We start from the raw sequence: 15,988 nt of genomic DNA on the forward strand, positions 1-15,988 counted from the left end.
TGCCCTAAATGTACGATCAAAGGTACCAGATCAGACAGCTTAATCTGAAGCCCATTAAATACATGACAATATTTGATTTTAATGAACTACAGTTCTAGTCTTTAATGTTTCTTATTGACGTTTATTCTTAGACACAAAAATACGTTTATATGAGAGAGTTCTTTTGCCTTGACTTCAGATCTACAGCAATTTCCACAGAAATTTCTCAAAAGAATGTTGGTCAGTGTTTTAAAACATAGGGGCCTAAATTTAGACTGTTAAATCTGTATTTAGCCCTGCAATGTGCTGAGCGCTCTGGCTGTGATCCAAGAAAGCACTTATGTGTTCCCATTAACTTTAAAACACATTCAGTTCTATTATTCACTTTACCAAAAGAACTGAACTCAAACACTTAAAATTAAGCATGCACATGAAGTAGCCTGTTGGACTCGGCCTCGTCCAGCCCCCAGTCCCGTTCTGCCCACAGCTAAGACCCCGACTCACTTGATTCGCGTGACTTGCCCTATAGCGGTAGTGGCACGGGACGTAGCCGTAAAATTACTCAAGCACATCACCGATTTCAGGGCTATTTTTTCAAAAGGGCCAAGTGCCCATCAGGACCACTTTCAGAACCTACTCTGAGACACACATTTTAAAATATACATTGTGGTCAATAGCTGAATACAGTTATAATGAATATTCTGTCCTGTTTCTGCTTGTTGTTTTTTATTATTATTGCTTACTGTGTTTTGCACATCCAAATCCAACTTGTGGGCCATATCCACCCCCTTCTGAAGGTCTGATAAAAGTCCCACAGCAGGGGTTAAGAGTCAGTTTTCCATAGCTGGGAGGGAGAAGACATATATCCTGTTCATATCTGGGAGGTTCAGGTGAGGCATTAGGAAGAGCTGTAACACCAGTGTCAGTGAAATACTGGTACAGGTTGTTTAGGAAGCGGACTGAACTTCCTTCACTGGAAGCCTTTAAGGGCTGGCTAGGTAAAGCACCTATAGGAATGACGCTATTCCAGGTGCTATAGTCAGTCCTTCCTTAAGCAGGATGTACTGGGCAAGTTCATGAGGTGCCTTCTATCCCTGTGCAACTATCAGTAGCAGTATCCAGCTTGTATTTGGCTCTTGCTATGCACTGGATAGCCGCCTATGCTGATACCCTTGCATTTGCACACTTAGGACCTGTGTCGTGATTCAGTTATGAGCAAGTGGCAGGATTAGACAATTTTTTGGCCTGTGCAAGGATTTCTAGCAACAGAAAGAAGATGGTATGCAAAAACTGACTAGGATAATTTCCATTTCCCTTTCCCATTTCTCAGAACTATCAGGTGCAGTTAAAGACAACATCAGTCATGATCTAAGAGAAATCCTGGTGTTTCCTTTAATGGATTATTTGCAGAAAAAAAAAAAATACAAAATCAAAATTAGAGGAATTAGTACATTGATGGTCATTTACAAATGTGATAGTTGCTAATTGTTGCTCAGGACTGAGATCCAATCCGCAGCAGAAGTATCTGCTCTCTCCTCCAGATCGTAACTACCAAAACCCAACACCCCTTGGTGCTGCCTTCACCAGCAATAAAGGAAAAAGCCCGGAGGAAGGATCTTCTAAAGCAGATTAGGCTCTGGTCATTACACAACAAGAATTTCCTCTATGGGCAGCAAAGCCACGTTTAAAAGTGCTGCTTGTGCCCGCCACAGAGTCCCTGCCGTTCCGTGCTGGGCCTCCATTGTGCCAAATGCCAAGCTGACGGCATAGCTGCATCTTCCACAAGGGGCAGAGACCCTCAGTGGGGAGAGGCAGGGCCGCAGGAGCACCATCTTCTACCTATTTAACCAATTTTTCCTGATTACTGCTCACATTTACAAGGCAAAGTTAACCAGCCATAAATATAAGGGGAAGTGTTCATTTAATAACTTGTGTTACACTTCAGGAAATTTGTAACATCCAGCTGCACCAGAATTCACTGTTAATTGTAACAAGGCACAGTGTGCACATGCGAGATACGCTTTGATCGATTGCTATACTACCCTTAGCTTGGGGCACTTTTTAACTGCCAAAATCAACCTTCTCTCTGGGAAATGTATAGTGAGGGAGTTTGGAAACAGGATTTGGAACAGGCTGGAGAGGTCCACTCCAAACCTGTGGGGAGATCTAGACTTTTCGAAGTACGAAATGGAAATGGAGGAGTGCTAGGGCTGCTGTTTTGATTTGAGACTGTCTGTGTTAAAAAATCAAAACAAGACAAAACTCCACAACAAACCAAACACTCCTCCCCTCCCTGCCCTGCTTATTTTGTTATTTTACTCATTTACAAGAAAACGTTTTCTGCTTTACTGAAAAGTCTCCAAATTTCAGAGTTATAGGTAAAACTCCAAAATGGCATCCTGAAAACTCAGAAACAGCACTTTCTTTTTGAAGTTTTCTTTTCCTTTCAGACTCCAGTTTTGTCTCCATATTGAAATGTCTATGAATTCAGATAGTTGGATAATCCTTAAGGTGTGTGCCTGTAGTTAAAATCAGACTCCATCTTCAGTTCACTCTTCCTCCAAATAATTTTTGGGATATAAATCAGCATCTCAATGGCATATTTATTGTTAAACATTTCCTTATGCTTGCATTCCAGGGAACAAAACATGATTCCCAAAAGACTTCAACAGTTGCACAAAGTGTATTAGGAAAAAAACAAACAGGATACTATTTGTTGATGTTAACTTGGTTGTACCAGCCTTTAATTTTGGCACAAACACACACAAATTGCAATAAAACAAAATAATCGGGCAAGAAGAGAAAGAAAAAAAAAAATGTAAGTTTGAAATTTTACGGAGGGATTGGGGAAAACATTTGATCAAAACCTGAAATCTAACGCAGACACTTGTACCCAAGCATGTGCATGTCCAAGCACAGAGATAACAGTGACACGCTAACTGTGGCTGCTGTGGAATTACATTCCTGCAGAAATCCAGGGAGGCGAAGTACGGCACTGGTGCCAATGGCACATCCAGACATAGTTGGAATTTTCCTAGAGAGTTCAGGGGGGCTGCTTCTCTCTTCCCTCCACACACATTATGAAGCTATTGAACTCTGCAAGACTTGCAAAGAATACACATGATATTATCTTTTCATTTTCATGGCATCTGCACATTTAAAGTTTCATGCCTCATTGTGTTTGCATGTGATCATCTTGTACGTGTATTTAAATTGCTGCTCTTGCCTCTGATCTCGAGAGACAAAAGCAACAGTGAATTCTTTTTCCATTATATATTTTTACAAAAGAACTACTGTAAAAATTAATCAAAGGTATGCTGGTTTTTATTGTTATTTTTTTAATTTTGGGGGGTACTTTTCCTCATATTGCAGTGGTTTTGAAATTGAAACGTTGCACTGCTGAGAAAGTGCCATGAAAATATAACCCACTACATTCCAGGAAAATAAATAAGCAAGGCCACCCAAATTTTCAATTAGTGCTAGTGCAGTATGCAGGAAATGGCTGGAGAACCGTCAAAGGCAGCCTTAGGCTGGGTCGTGGATACGGAACAGTGACAGGAAGGTTTGAAGCAGGAATACAGGCTCAGTGTGAAGATGGCTCTTCTCCAAGGAAAACTGCATGCTAATAGGTTAATACTGATTTCCTGAAACATACAGCCTGAGTATTACATGCTGGAATTTACATTCTGACAAAGGCAATTGCTGAGCCTCAAGACTTTGCTTTTTTGGTGATGAAATAACACTAGAAAGTTCAAGCTGCATTATATATTTCATGTTTTAAGCTTATTAAACATTCAAAGTACAAACTGTGCACATATTTTTAAGCCACCTGAAATAGCAACAGCCTCTCTAGTTTGGGAAACTACTATGAGAAACATTACATTTCAACAGGTCAGGCTTGCCTGGAGTAATACCATCAAAGATACTGGCCAAGGTGGTGGAGTGATGCCACTTTCAGAGTACATCTGCCCGGAATCCAGAAATATCGCCCAATCAAGCAGACATGCACAGCATTTAGGAATGAAACAATTTTCTTTTCGCACAGCCTTTATAGACAAAGTGGTATTTAGAAGATATCTGAAGACTGAGTTGCACAAAGCATGTCAGAAAATAAAAAACTAAAAGGCACAAAAGAAGACACTACATCTTTTTCTGCAAGTCAGAGGAAGCGCTCCCGTTGACAACAGAAGGTGCTGTGCCAGACCTTCATCCTGAAAGCAAGTGCCTAAAACATGAAGAACAAAATGAAAAGGGGAGAAACTTAAAGAGAAATACCAGTCCAGATAAAGAATCCAAACCTTTCCCTACAAATGTCCTCTTGTTTTACTCTACCCAACTGATGTTGCGATTGTCAGCGGAGGGTGGCACTGCAGCCTCACAGGAGACCCTCATCCCACCAGCCAGACCCACGTACTACCTGGGCTGTCTTTACAGAGGGTGGCTGGCAGAGGAGCACACAAAACAAGTGCAGCCATGAGTGGAAGTGGGGAAGAGATGATGGGTCTTTCACCAGCCTCTGTGGAGCCAAGATTTCTCTGTGTATCCATCCTAATATCAGCAGGCAGTGTGAATAATGTTTTCACCGCACTACTAACATGGGCATGATCCCACATCACAGCAAGCAGCCAGGGGTGTCCAGCTGGGCTGCCTTGACCCCAGGCACCCATTTAAATCACAGCTGTGCCTGTACCTGGTTATTCATATTTATTTACAAGGTACACACCATTTTCATTGTCTTTCACCATTTGGAGAACTGGAAGCCATCCTGCGAGTCTTTTTAACAGTCCTAATTGCACTAAAGTCACTGGGAATTCTGCCCAGATAGAGCCTGGAGAAACTGGGCCACAAAATGAGACCCTAATTATTTGCATTAGGAGGCAGAAACAGTCTCCTTTCAGTTCCAGCTCCTAACTAGGAAAAGTTCTGTGGGACTGAATATGCTGTAAACTACTTGGGGTCCATCAAGTGATGCACTTTCCACCTCTTCTTGGGGAAACTGTTTTAAATAAGCTGTGTAAAAATTTTAATCAGCACAGAATATCTTATGTTCCAAGAACCATACCTACCCTGGAACCTTTTTAGTTTAAAGTCAATAATTGTGTCACTTGCCTATGAAAGAGCAATTAACAGAGCAAGGAAGGAAATGGAGGGAATTTGGGGAGTTTTAATTTGTTTTCATACATAATGGTACATTTTTTGGTCGTATGTGGTAATTATTTAATCAAATGGAACTTGCCCAGTGGTATTTCACATGACACCGTTGCCAATCACCACAAAGCAAACAAATCTTTCAGGTGGTGAAGGGGGAGTTTACCCATCTGTCTTCTGGAGGGCTGCATGCTGTGAACGCTGAATGGCACATCTAATCTTGCTAAAGTGATCTGTGGACAGCTAAGTGGAAGAGGCACCAATTCAGGTCAGCTTTATGTGTTTTGGGGAGTCTGGACAACTTTTACAGAACTTGGACACTTGCATAAGGCTGGGTATATGCTCACTCATTGTCCTGAATCAAGATGCTTTGCTGAATTGAGGCCACAGGTTTTATGAAAAGGTACTTCTTCCCTATAGGAAGAGAGAGCCTCATTTCCTTTCCACGTGAACACTTGATCCATGATAAATGTTTATAAAGTTCCCCTTCACCAAGTTGCTTAACTGCTGAAGAATAAATATTTAAAGAATCACAAATACTATAATCAAAACCACATAAGATGCTACAAGAGTGTTCCCTATTGTATAAAAAAACAAAGGAACTGAAGCTTGCAGAAAACTTCATTTTCCTGGTTTGAAAACCGATCTACTGTACAATATAGCATGTATTATCTTTGTGCAGTATTTTTAAAACAATACCTTAAATGCCATTGGCTTAATTCTTACCATATTACTATAACAAAACTATGGGAGCTTTGCAAAAAGAGCAATGGAGAGGAGATTTGGGGGGTCGCATCTGCAGGATACTGAGCTCTTTAGCTTCTATTTGATGAAGTCCTGAGGATTAGACCTGTGTTTAAGATTAAGGACATGCCTAAGTGCCTTGCTGGATGGGAGCTGGAGTGTTCAGCACCTTGCAGGACTGAGCCATTTGCTGGCACTCAGGACAGAAACTTTGAATATTGAACTAATTCCTGAGGTGAAGTAAAAGTTATTATTAAAAAAAAAAAAAAAGGCACGCTTCCTAAAAGTAATATGAAAATAACACTGGCAATACTTACCCTCAGAAACAGGGGACCAGCTGATATGAACTACCTACAGATTTTAGAAATATAATTATACATTCAGAGTTGAACAACAAGACTTTTAGTTAAGTCATTTGGGTAAAAATCATGGTTCCATGGAATAAAATAGGAGCATTGCCATTTTTCTCACGGGGCCAGGATTTTGCTCATCCCTTATTACATGACATAGGCTGATTTGGACCCTTCTTCTAACTCCAAATTTGACTCTTAATATTAAATTAAATGGCAATTTCCTATGGCCAGTGACCAAATTATACAATAATATCTGCTTAATACAATCAAAATAAAAAAGGTGGAAGTCATGTTATTTTAATGCAACTGATTTGTTTCCTGAATTCTAATCAAATGAGACAGAAGTATCAAATTAGTCAGCCAAAGAATTACAGTAGTACAGAGGTATTTTGAACACAACCACATACCTTTGCACAGGTAAAATTCTTTCTCAATTCTATGTCTTCTTCCCTTCTTTCCTCCCCTACAACTACTGTTTATGTCAAACACAATGGAAAAAAAGTTTTTCTGCTTTGGAAGGCAGGAAAATCTATAGGAAGTTTAACCACAATGCCTCTGGACTCCTGCAGATCAAAGGTAGTTCCCTGTTTTCCTCTGCAGACCATCATGCAATGGCTCTGGGAAAAAAACCTGGGGAGTGACCATAGTAAAGGGTGAGGGGACTGTCCCAGAGGCATTCCTGGGCTCCAGTAGTCACCTGGCTGCCCAGACACTCCTGCAGCAGATGCACAACTGGCATCTGAGCATCCCGGCTGCAGAGTTCATGCTTCGGCCCCCACGTGCGCGCCTGCACTGAAATTCCAGCCCTGCGCCAGACCGCCTGCAAGCCAGCGCCGACTTCCGCAGAAATAGAACATGATTAGAAGCAATTTTCACCTTGCATGTTCTGTATGTTTGTAATTAGCTGTGAATTAATGCGGAACATTCCAATACAAGTTCTCTTTTCATCAGCAAAAGGCATACCCATGTATTTGAGCCTGGGGAGAAAGAAAATCGTTGTTGATGTCAATGTTTTCTTTTTTTTTTTATTTCCCCTTCAGTCTCCAGGTGTAAATGCTACATTGAGAAAATGGCTATTAAAGAGTGGGGTCTGACTCTCCATTTATGTTATTAATTTTCACAGTAGCTCCCCAGAAAAAAATAATATAACAATATTTTTCTACAGTAAATACCTATGGAGTCATTTCAAAACCAATGCAGGAGTTGAAGAACTCGTAGAAGGAGGTAGAGAACAAGCAGACCCATGTAGGTTTTGCTGGTGAAACCGTTGATGAAAGCACAGCCCCTTAGCAGAATTATCTACCTCACTGCTCTGATATATCAATATGCATTTCTCCTTTTGAAAGATACATCACTGCAGTAAAATGCCTTGATAAAAACACTAGCTCAACTTAAAAACAAGTGTGGTGACAGATAGAGGAAGAATTAGGCATACAGCCTTCTGCAAATGATCAACAACTTCTTATGCACCAAACTACTGGTTTTTCGATGTATGCTCTCTACTAGTTTTCTGATTTTCAAAAACCACCAGAGGGAGCCCATAACCTCTCATAAATATAAAGTAAAGGCGTGTGGGGGTTGGCAATGAAAAAATGGAGTAAGAATTAAGCAGTCTTTGGGTTTCAATGAAATATGCTAATTGATGATTCACCAAGATCCACATAGATGCAAAAGTTACGGACAGTGACACTTAATACACATAGAACTATATTAGAAGAGCCTTTTAAAATTGGTCCTGACAAGTGTTAATAAAGCTCGTAAGAGTTCTAGTATGTCAAAAGATATATGTTAGGGGTGAGGATTATATGATGTAGGCAGCCAGACACCATACAACATATAATCATTTATGAACATACTTTTGACCTCTGCTGCTGCATCTGTTGAACACCATCAGGTGCATGAAAACATGAGTGATGTCATTTACAAGCTAGCCTCGGGGGCTGCTTTGAGATTACTAGTGTCTACTCCCTTGCAAGTGCTGCTGGCTAAGGTAGTCACTGGAGAAAAGCTGATTCTCTGGATGAAAGAGTGAGGAGCATGGTGTCATGAAGCACTGATGTGATCCTGCAAGTGTCTACACCTTAAAGGTTAGTGACTGCAGTGACTATCACAGAGAAGTACTTTAAAATCTGGACTGACATACTGTATGACTTGCTACCGATTTGGCTATCAATCAGCTGGTCACTGATTGATCTAACTAAGCGTTACCTTGACAAGAATACAAAGTAAGTAAGAAACTGTGCAAATGGTCCCAATGGACTTACCAGACCCAATCATTAAACACTTTTACCAGAGAAGGCTAAAAATATCAAGTATAAGTCATGATTCCTTACTGTAATTACCTGATATGAAGGTTATTCCAGAAGTTCAGTAGGATCTGACTAAAACAAAAGTAGATACTAAGAAAAGCCCAAGAAGTTTGGCATGATGATACAGCACATGACATAATTTGTTTGCCCTTGCCAGGTCAATATCTTCAGGATACATGTCCAAGTTTTAGAGATATGGGAAAAAATTAAATGCTTAAAGTACTGAAAAACCTAAAAGAAAGACGGACAAAAGGTAAGATCTGATAGCAAGACCTGACACATGAAAATACTGTTTCTTTAAACAACCAAGTAAAATTAATGAAGATTAGATGAGCTCCATTTTCTGTAGCCAAGAACTGAACCTTAACCTTTATTAACTCTCAGGAAAGGCTCTACAACACACTACTCTTTTTCTGGACATAGAGGAAAAGACATCTTGCATACATCTTTCCCCTGAGGAACAGTCACAGTTTTTAATTGCAACATTTTTTAAACCAAGCCTCAACTAATAGCTGGCCAAAGCTGTCTGCAAGACGCAGTGTGTCTTTCTGACACTTTGGTTCTGGAGGTGCACACAGAACGTAATTACCTACAGCTTTTGCAGATGTAAATGCAGAGCGTTATTTTCAGTTTCTATGGCAAACTCTTACCATTTGTTTTAATTCCACTCCTGTGACCTCAGCGATGGAGGAAATAGTTCTTTCCCAATTCTAGCTCTGTAGTCCTCTGGGGAAGAAGATGCTTTAAACAATGCCTGAAGTGCTTAACTAATATTCAGTTCTGTTTACACACACATTACAAATAGACTAGTCAATGCCACAAAGCAAAAGCCAGTAAACTTGGATTGGTAATATTCCTGCAGTGCACATCTCGACTACAGTGGTGAGTCCTGTAACACTACTGATCTCAACAAAAAAGGGTCTGGTTCAACATTCAGACTGAACACGCTGATCTGATCTACCTTAGTTGGTCCGTAAGACAACTAATTAAAGATAAATAAAAGGAACAAAAGGTAACATCATCTCTGCCTCACTTTCTTTCTAGGAGACACGGTACAGAACCACAGCCAGTTTATTATTCGAGTACTCTGCACATGAGGGATCAAGTAGAGATCAGCTACTTTAAAAAAAATTATATTATCAGAATATCATAATGGGGGGGGGGGGGGGGAATTGTTTGAAAGCCAGGAAATTCCTCGTTTAGTTTTCACAAAGTCCTGACTGTTAGAGCTTCCTCGTTAGGAGAGAAAACTCGTTCTACCCAAGGCTACACAAATTACAAGGTGCAGAAGACACTGCAGGGAAAGAGCTCATGCCTCAGCCAGGTAAAAAAGGGCATCCCATCGGTGGAGAAATGGCCACCCTGACAAAGAAGCTCTGCAAGGGGCCAGTGCAAAAGTCCTAAGTGTGACTCTCAAGTCACATCTCTCATGAAACCCCATGAAACCCAAACCATGTCTGCTCTCACTGCTTGAAAGTCACAAAAGATGGCTATTTGCAAAATGTAAAACAAGGGCAAAAATCTCTTGTCCTTCTTCCCTCAAATCACAGGCACCTTTACTTCCCCTCGGACCGTCCCGGGGAGGGCTGCGGCCGGGGCTGGAGCGCTGCGGCGGGCGATGGCGGGCCCAGGCAGCTGGGGGAGGCAGGGCCGCCATGCCAGGGGTGCTGCGCCCTGGGAGCTGGCCATGGGGGGATGCGCTAAAAATCCTCCTTCCTCACCCCCATTCCCACGGCTCGGCACAGTTGGGGATCCCTTCTGCTGCCTCAGCCGGCTGTCGCTCCCTGCCCATCTCTCTTTGAGCCCATGAGTCACTTCCTCCCCTCAGATCCCACCTTTCAAAACTTCCTTTTTCCTTTTCGGGGGTACGTCTGAAAGCCCCTTCTGAAAGCGGGCATTCGGCTTACTTATCCATAGACAAAAGCACCTCTGGGAAGCAGCACGTTCTCATGGTTGACAACGTCTGGCCAAGAGCACACAGCACATTTGCGCGGTCCCTGTCACGCTGGTGGGCACAGCTCCCCACTAACCTCCTCCCGTCCTCTGTTTCGACACGCTGGGGCTGTGGGGTGGTGCCGGAGGGCTCCTCACCCCGTCCCCTGCCCGCAGGTGTGGGGCAGACATAGGGAAGAGGAGAAGGAAGGAGAGTCCCAGCTCACCCCAGCTCTGCTCGCCAGCCATGATGGCTGCCTTGTGTTCAGAGGCCAGCAGCCCTGGGGTTCAGCCACAGCTGGAGGGAAAGCAAGAATGTGAGACCAAAGAAGTTTTGACTCAAAAAATGGGGTTCCTTTCATTTATCCTTTGGTTTTTGAGCTGCTGTGAATTCAGGTTTTAAGTTTTTTCTCTACAGCCACGAGGGTTAGAAATGTGTTTTTTGGGAGAGCAGCAGTGGACCCTCCTGAAATCAGTGACAGGAGCTGTTCTAGCAAGTCACCAGTGCCATCCCCTGGGAAGCTCCCGGCTCTTTGTGACATTCCCTCTTGTGAGACGGAGAGCTCACGTATTCCTGCCCCTCGAAGGCAACTAGCACCAGGGAAGACAGAGGGGGAGGAAATTGTGGATGTGGGGGTAGAGGTCGGGAGGGAAACCTGTCAGGGCTTGAGTGGTGGCTCAGACACTACTTGTTCCCTGGGAGATTTCTGTGTTATCAGCAAGATAATCACATTGGCTAACAACTTATTCTGCAGGTACGGAGGCAAATCTGCCTGTGCTCAGCAATTCAGAATGAAGGTATTAGTTAACTCCCTTATTTGTCACTGTATTTTCAAGATTATGCTGTTGGATCAGCGTGCTTTGACTTCTCCAGCTTTTAAAGTGCTTGGAAGGCTGTGTTTTCTACTCCAGGACCTCTTGAGACCTTATGGCCTGATGTTTGGCCTATGTGTAAGGCTATTATCACTTCTTTACCACGCAGCACTATTAAGGCATGAAGCATAAAGCTATTGGGGCCTGATTCTCAGCTGGTGTAAAACCACATCTGGAATGGGGGGCTACGCAGGTTTACGCTGAGAATTTAGCCTGCTGAAGTTATAACAAGAATTTACTTGTGGAAGAGATCTTCTTTCTTTGGTTGTTTTACAGAAGGGACTTGCAGTTTTTCATGCTAATTTCATGCCACACTAATTAAGCCACGGGGCAGACAACTGCAGTATTTAAATTAAGCATGCAAATTGACGTGGTGTTGAAAGATTCATTAGTATCTTTCATTCTCAAACATCACGATGCTTTTTGTGGCCAAATACACCCACACAACTGAGGGGGAACACAGAGAAAATAACCTGTGTGTATAGATTCCCATGTGTCACCATCCTGAAGTTACACAGCTGCATCCCTTCTGGCCAGTGGGTTTCTGTCCTGGCCAGTCTGCCATGTCTTTGGGTGCACAGACCTGATACATGGCATTAGTCCTACTGACACCATGCTTTTCTAGTGATCTAGGAATACAGATCAAAAGTCATGGGTTAAAGAACATCATATATATACCCTCCAAAGCATGCCAGTTGCTAACAGTATGGAGGCCATGCATATCTATTTTAAAATTTGTTTTACTCACTCTCCACAGCAGGTATGAGAAGCGGGCTGTGCACCATGGTTCAAAGCCCACCCAAACTGCCACAGTGCTTAGGCAGTTACAGTTTACTTTTCAACAGTATAAATATAGACAACAGCTCTCAGATGTACAACACTGAGTAGTCACTGCGTATACATGCTCCTCTGCCACTGCTAAAAAGAACACCCTTGCAATCAGCTGTGGTCCCTGCTCTGAATTATCCCCAGAGGAAATAGAGCCCAGCAGCCAAGCTAGACCTAGGGGATGAATTAGGGACACAGTATTCCCACCAACGCCTTGTATGCCATACCACCTAAAACCTGGTTTTGTCACTACACAGAGCCCTTTTGCCCACAGACTACATTTCCCTGGACACTGATGTAGGACAAGCTGGTCATTTTTTTCCCTGTCAGAGAATAATAGAAAATCCCCAAATTGCTGAATTTCAGGAGATTACCTGATGATAATAATACATTCTTGCCTTGCTGAAAACAACATCATGCATTTGGATCACTATATACAGTTTTCTAAGGCAGCAAATTAATCTGTCAGCCATTAGAGGACTGTATGGACTTTCCAAGGCAGGAATCAAAAAGTAGCAATAACCAGTGTTTGCTACTAACATTGGGTGGGCAACACTAATATAGATAGGAGCAAAATTTTCCAGGGGAACAAGAGCCAATTTTACATAGAAAGATTAATGACTGGCCATAAAGTCAAAATAGGAACACACCCCCCACCCCACCCCCCCACCCCCCCCGACACTTTTAAAATGTTTTTATGTTCACAAATTTTATATAGAAGACAAAAAACACAAACCGCATCTTACTGCTAAATCTAAAGTAGCAGTTATTTTTTTCAGAGGGAGTTTTTTCCAACACTGTGTTGCTGCAAATTCCTTATCAAGAATTAACAAAGAAAAGGATTTCTCTTTCCAGATCAAGAGAGCAGCTTTGGTAATGCCTGCATTCATTCAGCTTTTAATTCCAAACATCATCCATCATGCTGTACGTCCCTTATACTGGACTGCAGAAAACATACCACAAATTCTACTTGGAACAGCAATGCATCTTGAACAAAGCTGACCAAACTCAAAATTAAGTTTTCAACAACTGCATGTTAAAAAGAAAATCAATGAAAGAAAAACGGCGAGCTCTACTGAACAAACATCCTGCAGTTAAAAAAAATATGTTTTGATTGATGAAGGCAAAAGCCATGACATTTTAGGTGGTCTAAAAGAAATTTCAAGGATCATATTAAAAAGAAAGCTGGCATTGTATTAAAATATAGTTATCCCATGGGATAACTGGAACATACTGGGAAACCAGGACATAAGACTGGCTTTACCCTGTTCTCAAAGCAGTTTATTAAATCTTGCTTTCTCCATCTCATGTCCCCAAATAGGAGAGTTTACCTTCAGGATCATCAACTTTCTTGGTTGTGAAGCAGCTCTAATCCACTTCCTTCATCCTCCTGCAATCAATTAATGCCATGCTAATCCTGTCCTGGCCAGGCACAATGTGGAAAACTAAATGCATTACATTATCTACAAGAAAAGTATTCAGGAATCTAGATCTGAATCCAAGACACTTTCACCTCTACAGAAAGGTCAGAATGAAACACTCAGTAAGATTTATTGAGCTGCAATATTTACAAAAACAGCAAGGTAAGCTCTGAAGAGAAGCAATATCTTTCATCAGATCAACTGATACAGCTGGAAAAAGCAGACAGCCTTTCAGGCACAGAGACTCAGTGCAGCTATGGAGCAACATCAGAAGTTTAGCTGAGATTAGCCCTGCAGTGAAAACAAGTCTTTTGGCATTGGACATTTACATAATTAACCCTTTCTAAGGTAAATTTTTTATACTCTTTGTGAAAAACATTTTTATGGTGTAATTAGAAATAAATTCCCAGCTTTTATTTTTATGACAGGAAAACCCCAGATACTTGCATAGGATCTTGTATGCTAGAGCTAATAATGCAAATGCATTTGTCAAAATTAGCTATATTTTTAGTATCAGAAACCTCTGTCCAGTCTCACAGATTCTTAAACTGAATACATTGATTCTAGAGAATTGATGGTTCTCTTCCAACAGCTTAGTTTCTATCCTTACAGACAATATGGTTCATACACCTTCATAAGAAAGTGTAGGTCAATGGAATTACTATGCAAAACACAACTTCCTGTTGAGTGAACCTGCCAAGTAAGTGTCTTCACTTATAATACTTTGAATGCTACTCTGCATGGTATCCTTGCAAAGCAATACCGCTTTGGTAGAAGCAACCAGCTGCTCTTCTTTCTTGTATGTGCCTAGGCTTGTTTACCTACTTCCAGTCATTTACACAAGCAACAAGATGGCACAGGTGTCCCCACAGGCATAACACTTTTATGTATGTCATCTTTGTGGCGCCAAAACTGCTCTGAGAACAAAATTCCCAGAATTTTGTTCTGAATTCCCATTCCTCCTGGACGTTATCAGTGGGATTCTTGAATGTTTGCTCAATCCCAGTTGGCTACAGCTGTGCAAACCCATGGCAAGTTCCTCCTCCATGTATACTATATCCTAGTTTATTTCTCTTTCAGCTATAGAAACAGCAGCACAACATAAAATCATGGAAGCAAAAACTCTCAACAAAAGAAAAAGCCACCATAAAAAAACTGAGTGGCTCATTGAAACTGTATTTTCTTGTTCACAGACAGCCTTGCCAGCACAAAGGAAACGAGGTGTACTCACACTGAAAAGAAACAGGCCCCTTCTGCATGGCCAGGACCCCTGGGCTTCTGCTGGTGGGGATGATGGTACTCATGACTTGGGCTCTGGAGGAAAATTGTTGGGACCTTCTTGCCTTACCTCCCCCCTGGGCAAGAGCAGCTTCCTCCTCTCTGGGTGGTCTTTCCAGTGATGGAGGTCTTGTCCTTCTGCTCCTGGTGTGACCCAGGAGTGAACTGAGCTCATTACATGTACTTGCCTTTCCTTTGAAAAAAAAAAAAGAAAAAGGGTAGAAATTGGTAGATTCGCGTTACGATACTACATTTCTATTTAAAAAATAACAAAAAAAAAAAAGGAAGATGGTGTACTTGTTTGTAGAAATCAACAGCATTTCACCCATGTGATGCATCTTTCTTGAGAGACCAGAGCAATTGTCAGATCAAGCATTTCAAGACACGTCATTTCCAGAAGAGTGGAGTTAGACACACTCTTGATCGTGTGCTTCTGTTTATTCTGCGTTAGGGATCTAGGACACCTGTGTTAGTTTTAAAGCTACTACATGTACAGCACTTGACTGCTATATTTTGGCAAGTTCCAGCTGTTATTTCACATGTGTGAACTAAGAAAATACCCAAGGTAAACACAGACTTAGAAGAAGTATCAAAAACATTTACAATAAAGTGCAAGTATGGCCCAGTATGTTAACCTGTTAATATATACAGTGTGCTGGCCCTGATCTATTTTCCTTTAGAAAGGCAAAGGAAAAGAAATGTAACAAAGCCTGTATGAAACATTGCGACCAGTTACCAGCTATTTCTCCTAAAGAAGCAGCACCAGTATGAATTGGTCTTCTAAGATTTTTCTTTACTTACAGTTGTTACCAGCCAAGCTTACCCAAATGTGCGCAAAACAGAATAGAAATAATTTTTTCTTTTCATTTTGTGCATCTAACAACATTTAATCTAAAAATCAGTTTAAATCCAGATTACTTATATGTGTGCACACATTCACACTGCCCCTCTACACACACAGTCTTAAAAGGACATTACTGATGATCATTTATTTTTCTCCACTCTTGCTGCATTTCATAATACCCCTTCTCTCTTGAAATACTGCCAGAGAAGATTGTCTGTAATACACTTCAGTGGTGTCAAAAGAACCTCAGGAAATGAGGACTGAGGTGAACCTAAGGTC

The sequence above is a fragment of the Tyto alba genome, unplaced genomic scaffold, assembly GCF_018691265.1.
Source record: "Tyto alba isolate M040663 unplaced genomic scaffold, T.alba_DEE_v4.0 Super-Scaffold_48, whole genome shotgun sequence".
Taxonomy (NCBI): Eukaryota; Metazoa; Chordata; class Aves; order Strigiformes; family Tytonidae; genus Tyto; species Tyto alba.